The sequence below is a fragment of the Moschus berezovskii genome, chromosome X (assembly GCF_049115385.1).
Source record: "Moschus berezovskii isolate FMDL1 chromosome X, NW_MosBer_1.0, whole genome shotgun sequence".
Classification (NCBI taxonomy): domain Eukaryota; kingdom Metazoa; phylum Chordata; class Mammalia; order Artiodactyla; family Moschidae; genus Moschus; species Moschus berezovskii.
The window spans coordinates 6,258,682-6,266,167 of NC_142488.1; the positions used below are offsets into that span (position 1 = coordinate 6,258,682).

The 7,486-nt window shown below is 45.4% G+C and overlaps 1 pseudogene; it reads right to left on the bottom strand.

The window, feature by feature from the left end:
* Positions 1–1,944: 1,944 nt before the first annotated feature.
* On the bottom strand, positions 1,945–6,686 carry LOC148773213 (olfactory receptor 4P4-like; annotated as a pseudogene).
* Between the last annotated feature and the right edge of the window lie 800 nt (positions 6,687–7,486).

Below are 7,486 nucleotides of genomic sequence, written 5' to 3' on the forward strand. Positions count from 1 at the left end.
TTGTGGCTCCAAAATCACTGCAGATGCTGATTGCAGCCATGAAATTAAAAGACGCTTACTCCTTGGAAGGAAAGTTATGACCAACCTAGATAGCATATTAAAAAGCAGAGACATTACTTTGCCAACAAAGGTCCGTCTAGTCAAGGCTATGGTTTTCCCCGTGGTCACGTATGGATATGAGAGTTGGACTGATCGCCGAAGAATAGATGCTTTTGAACTGTGGTGTTGGAGAAGACTCTTGAGAGTCCCTTGTACCGCAAGGAGATCCAACCAGTCCATTCTAAGGGAGATCGATCCTGGGTGTTCATTGGGAGGACTGATGCTAAAGCTGAAACTGCAATACTTTGGCCACCTCATGCAACGAGTTGACTCACTGGAAAAGACTCTGATGCTGGGAAAGGTTGGGGGCGGGAGGAGAAGGGGACGACCGAGGATGAGATGGCTGGATGGCATCACCAACTCTGTGGACATGAGTTTGAGTGAACTGAGGGAGTTGGTGATGGACAGGGAGGCCTGGCGTGCTGTGATTCATGGGGTCACGGAGAGTCGGACACGACTGAGTGACTGAACTGAACTGAACTAAGAGTTAGCATATGGTCACACAATCCCACTTCTGGACATGTGTCAAGGAAATACTCTAACTCAAAAAGATGCGTGTATCCTAGTGTTCACTGCAGCACTGTTTACAGTAGCCAGGACGTTGGAGTAAGCTAAATCCATTGACAGATGAATTGAAAACCAAGATGCAGTCAGGGACTTCCCTGTGGGTCCAGTGGTTAAGACTCTGTGTTTCCACTGCAGGGACACAGGTTCAATCAGTGGGGTCAGGGAACATCTTGCATGATTTGTGGCATGGCCAAAAAAAAAAAAAATAGACATGTCTTCATAAACACAATGGAATATTACTTGGCTATGAAAAAGCATGAAATAATGCCATTTGCAGCAACGTAGGTGGAGAAGGAAATGGCAACCCACTCTGGTGTTCTTGCCTGGAGAATCCCAGGGACGGGGGAGCCTGATGGGCTTCCGTCTACGGGGTCGCACAGAGTCGGACACGACTGAAGCAACTTAGCAGCCGCAGATGGACCCAGAGGTTGTCATACTGAGTGAACTACGTCAGACCGAGAAACACAGATATCACATGATACCAATTACATGTAGAATCTAAAAAGAATGATACAAACGAACTTATTTACAAAGCAGAAATAGACTCACAGACATAGAACACAAACTCGTGGTTAGCAAAGGGCAAGGTTGGGGGTATTAAATTTAGGGTTTGGGTTTAACATATACACAGGAATATATAAAGTCGGAAAACAACAAGGAACTACCATATAGCTCAGGGAAATGTATTCAGTATCTTCTAATAGCCTATAGTGGAAAAGAATCCGAAAAAGAATACACACTCACGTAAGTGAATCACTTTGCTGTACAGTGGAAACTAACGTAACATTTCAATTTCACTAAGCTTCAATGTAAACACTGATGAATATCACCGCAAAGCTCTCTCCACCTGCAGTTCCCCCATCACTGTGGGGGTCCTCTTTTTCGCTTCTTTATTTTTCATTTACATTTGGCCAGCAACTACTTTACCAGAAGACACAGTGTTCGCTCTTTTTTATAGCATCATTGCTCCCATGCTCAATCCTCTAATCGACACGCTGAGAAACTTGGAGATGAAGAATGCCATAAAGAAACTCTGGTGCCATATCGCAGTAAGAAAGGAAATAAACTAAAAGATGCCTCTGATTTTTTTCACCACTGAACTTGTGGAATAGATGGATTTTCTGGACGGAAGACTTTAAAATGTATGACGCTTGGCTTATATGCTTTTTTGTTTCATTTTGTTTTAGGAATATATAGATTTAAGTACGAGCAAAAGCTTACAACTCCCTGGATTTATCCACACTCTCTGCTGTGCTCTTTTCTAGTTTTCTTATTTTCTTATTTATATCTCCTCTTCCCCTCTGATCTTTTGGCTGTGTAGTCTTTCCGGCAATTCTCTACAGAGTAGGACCTGACAGTGTACAAGATCACAGCGTAGGATATCCACAAGACCACAAAAGTCACCAGACCCATGAGGCCCGAATTGGCGATGACAAGGAGACCGATTCTGCTGGTGTCAGTGCAGGCCAGTTTCAGCGAAGGATACACATTGCAGAAGTAATGATCTATTTCGTTGGGGCTACAGTAGGGTAAAAAGATGGCCAGGAGAAACTGACCAAAGGAATGAAGGAACCGCCCCCCAGTGCAGGAAGCGGCGATCATGGCAATGCACTTCTGTCTGGTCATGATCAGAGTGTAGTGCAGAGGCTTGCAGATGGCCACATAGCGGTCACAGGCCATCCCTGTGAGGATGAAGACCTCGATGCCCCCAAACAAGTGCGTGGTGAAGAGCTGTGTCATACAACCATTGTAGGATATGGTCTTCTTTGCTGCCAGCAAGTCAGTGATCAACTTGGGGGTCACGGTGGAGGTGTAACAAGTCTGAGAGCGAGAAGTAACTCAGAAAGAAATACATGGGCTGCTTCATAAGTTGACTGGAGGCGATAGAAATCATGACAAGTAGGTTTCCAATCAGAACTGCAATGTAACAAAATAAAACCAGTAAAAAACAAACAAAAAAAATACTGATGAATAAAATAAAAAAATAATATATTTTTTTTCTTCCATAGAAGACTTCCTAGGAAAGTCCCAATACAGAGGAACAACTCCGCTTCAAAGTGTCCCATGCAAAGCTACAGGAGAGAATCTGCCTTCAAAAAGGTGAGAAAGCGTCTTCCACAAAGAAGTCACAGACACTTTTGTACAGGGTAAAGTTTCTACCATGCAGTACACAAAAAGCTACATGAAATGTAAACTGAAATGACATATACCCAAAAATTAAGATGAGAAGGAATTGCAGAGTCCTAGATGAGGACACATAACATTTTGCATATGTTGCAAATGTTTGCACCCAAGTGTTTTCCCCACCTTGATCAACATCGGACTAGCGTATGCTTTTATTTACCAGCATGTCTCTTTACTCTTGAGAATCTCTAAAGACCTGTTTAGAAAATGTCCATGTCTCCCCGAGTTGGCGCTGAGCTTGTCTGAGTGGCACATGGAACTACCCTCTGATGAAATGCCTCCCCAGGCTGCTGCTGCTAAGTCACTTCCGTCGTGTCTGACTCTGTGTGACCCCATAGATGGAAGCCCACCAGGCTCCCCCTTCCCTGGGATTCTCCAGGCAAGAACACTGGAGTGGGTTGCCAGACACACTCTGTGCTTACCTGTAGGGGGCGCACTGTGTCTCTGTTTTGGGTGTTTAGAATGCTGGATGGGGCCGCTGACTTGGATGCTTCTGGGGACGTGTGCTTCTCATATAAGGCCACCGGGAAGAACCCAGTGGGATCTCTGGGACCGCTCCCTTTGACATCAAGCAGGCTGGTCGTTCGTTCCGTCGCTCAGTCGTGTCCGACTCTTTGTGACCCCGTGGACTGTAGCCTACCAGGCTTCTCCATCCATGGGATTCTCCAGGCAAGAATACTGGAGTGGGTTACCGTTTCCTTCTCCAGGGGATCTTCCCGACCCAGGGATCGAACACGGGTCTCCCGCATTGGAGGCAGACGCTTTAACCTCTGAGCCACCAGGGAAGCCGATACAGGCCTTACCTCTCTTTAGGTGGTTTATCGATAAGATCACCTTTAGGCAAAACCTCAGTCTGATCAAATGTGTGGTAATCAATTCCAGTGTCCAAGGAACATCAATCACCATACTGTCAGGATCTTTTTTTCGTTCTCAGCTTCATTCCCTCAAGCTGCAGTTTTTGTCTTTTTCCTCGTATTTCTTTCTGAGCATTAGAATTGTCCAGACCAAAAAGGGTCACAATTTACACTGATTCTGAATAGGCTTTCTTGATCCTAAATGCCTGTGTAGCCATCAGACTGCCTGAAAAGACGGTGGAGGGCGGCTGGGGGAAGCATCCATGTCCTCTCCAGGGGCAACACCCTTCCAGGGCCTCCATCTTCCCCAGGACGTGTGATTCTCATATAAGGCCACTGGGAAGAACCCAGTGGGATCTCTGGGACCGCTCCCTTTGACATCAAGCAGGCTGGTCAGGATGAATGAATACAATGTCCGCCTGCCTGGGTAGCCCTGCAGGGCTCAGGAGGCTTTCGGTGGCTTCATTCCACCAAGCAACGAGCCCTTGTGAATCCAAGTGCTGCTGGTGACCATCATGAGGACTTGAACACGTAGGAAAAGATGCAGGCAAAAAATACGATACGGCCCCTGTAGATTCCATGTCTCGTACACGACTTGCTGTGCATGTTTTAATTCTGTTCTGTTTAGTCGCTCAGTCGTGTCCGACTCTTTGCGACCCCGTGGACTGTAGCCTAACAGGCTTCTCCGTCCATGGGATTCTCCAGGCAAGAATACTGGAGTGGGTTACCGTTTCCTTCTCCAGGGGATCTTCCCGACCCAGGGATCGAACCCGGGTCTCCCGCATTGGAGGCAGACGCTTTAACCTCTGAGCCACCAGGGAAGCCCATGTTTTAGTGAAGTACCTCATTTCCTCGTCCTCAAGTGGTCGGGCACGTTGGCTCTGGTGGTTAATGTCTCACTATGTTGTTGAACATCATTCACCGTGCAGTCTAGATAAAGCCAGGGACCACAGGGGCATCCCGGGACGGTGGGCCGGGTGGCGAGGCTGTGTTGTCTCCTGTTAGGGAGCAAGTCTTGTTGTACCTGGAATGACTATGGCATGTTAGGTGGTGGACAGTTTTGTAAATGTGTCTGTGAAGAGCTGGGTTTTCTGGATACCAGAGAGGCAAGAAGTTTCATGGCCTGTTTCTGCTCTGATCACCTGTCTTCAATTCATATGCTGCTCGCTCAATAGCATCCTGGCCTCTTTCCTTTTTGGGAGGATGGGTTTTAGACAAGCCCCCTTAACCTTCTTGGTATCGTGAAGGAGTAAATATGTAACTGAAGTTAGATTGGTTGGAGTCTCTCTTTACTGACTGTGGATATTAAATGAGCACAAACAGGGCTGGAGTGAATTCATCCCAGGAGTGGTGAAAGTGAAGTTGCTCAGTCATGTCTGACTCTCTGCAATCCCATGGACTGTAGCCCACCAGGCTCCTCTGTCCATGGAATTTTCCAGGCAAGAGTACTGGAGTGGTTGCCATTTCCTTCTCCAGGGGATCTTCCCGACCGAGGGATCGAACCCGGGTCTCCCACATTGCAGGCAGACGCTTTACCACCTGAGCCACCAGGGAACACAGGAGTGATACCCAAATGAAAACCCAGCGATTGGTACCCAGCCAATCACTGGTGTGGACATCTTTCAGAGGCCTTCATTTCTCTTGGGGCATTGGCTCTAATCCTCTCTGACCTGATTTTATTTTACTCATTTTTTTAATTTCAAGAGATGTTATTTTTCCTTTTTAATCCTTTTCAGTTAGCTTATGTTGGTTTCCATCGCTGGGACTATTCCATAAATCCAAATTGTTAGTCACATTTAGTTAGTCAACATAATCACATTTAGTTGGGTGAAGATGCATCAGTTCACATTGATTTTCAGTCTGGTTGAAAAGAGTGGAGTGTCCCTTTCCTGTCTGTATTTTTCATTGAGGGGGTTCCCATGTAGAATATTGTTACTATTATAGAACTTGTATTTATTGTAGGAATTTGCTTCATGCCTGTGAAGTTTGAAAGTGGAAATCGGTACGCTTAGTCATACAGGTTCTTCCAGCAAAGGACTTTGTAGAAGCCCTGATGATTTCCGTCACACTGTAGATTGCATTTCATGTGGGGAAGAGGCTGGGTTGATGGGCAGTGTTATTGTCTCCAGGTCACCCCCAGTGAAATAAGGTAGGGCTCAGCATTAAGTCAAGAAGTGGAATGACGGACATGCTCCTAACAGGAAGGTTGGAATGATTAAAGGGGAAACTCACTGTGACATAAAATTGTGAATGAGGCCATTTCATCTCGACCCAAGCTGATGGGCCATCACCGCTGATAAAAGGAATCCGAAATCCTCATGTGGCCGTGTCTCACCACACTGTCAGAAGTTAAGAAACGGTACGGATGACTGATTAAGTTTGTCAACCGATTTCTACGCAAATCAAATTCGTGACTGCTGAGTGAATGGCCTTGGTGGGTGACTTTGCCTACTTCATCTCGGGAGATTTCACCAAATGTCGTCCGTTTTAAGAAAATTGCATTGGAGTATAGTTGATTTACAGTGTTGTGTTACTTTCTGCTGTATAGCCAAGCATATCAGCGATACACGTGCATATATCCATTGCTTTTTAAACTCTTATTTTTTCCAAACATTTTTCCTCTCCAGCATTTTGAAAGTTAGGCCTCTTGGAGTTGCTCACCTGAAGGAGAAACTGAAAACATACACATGGTTGTAAGCCTGGCGATGGGTCATGTTTGGCAGTCACCCCTGACAACCTGGGCTGAATACCAGCCTTCTTTAGGGACTGGGTTAACAATTATCACAGGAAAAGTTACACTCCTGTTCTTGTCAGTTCTTCCTCTGTGATTAATGACCAGAGGAGAAAATCCTAAGATTAACCTGGGACCCCCGTCGAAAGAAACAAGGGCTTAAATCTAAGAAAAGCAGACTGTTAAGCATCTATGCTGCTCACCTCCTGAGGGTAGAGTCCCGGGTCATCTCTAAGAGGTCCTTGTCCCATGGTCGTGAAATAACCAGCGGAAGTGTCAAGGGGAAAGGCTCAATAGACAGTTTATTTGGGTAAATGGCTATTGACTGATGGGTTAGAATGATCTCATGGGTTATAATGCTCTGTGAGCTGTGAAAGTCCTTTTTGTTTGGTCATAACCTTAGAGCATATATTCACCCATAAATCATTCCTGTTGTATGGTTGAAATTGTTTACATGGCTCTGTTGGTTAATTAGTCACATCTTTACCACAAGGAACAGTTTAGATCAACTAAAAAAGAAAGAAAAAAAAATCCTTATGAATAAGCAAGTGTCCCTTTTTAGAAAACTAGGCTTATATTTGTTCTCTCCATTTTAGAGTTGTTCAGTTAAATCTAAAATTTCCTCAGATTTTTTCCCCCATGAAAGGTAATGTGTCATCATTTATAATTTATTTTCAACTAAAATACCCTGACTCTTGTGAGTTATGAATCAATTTGTTTGCATTGCTTCAAATTGATGTCCCTTTCTTGACTGCAAGGAGATCCAACCAGTCCATCCTAAAGGAGTCCTGGGTGTTCATTGGAAGGACAGATGCTGAAGCTGAAACTCCAATCCTTTGGCCACCTGATGCGAAGAGCTGACTCATAGGAAAAGACCCTGATGTTGGGAAAGATTGAAGGCAGGAGGAGAAGGGGATGCCAGAGGATGAGATGGTTGGATGGCATCACCGACTCATTGGACATTAGTTTGAGTAAAGTCTGGGAGTTGGTGATGGACAGGGAGGCCTGGCGTGCTGCAACCATGGGGTTGCAGGGAGTCGGACACAAGTGA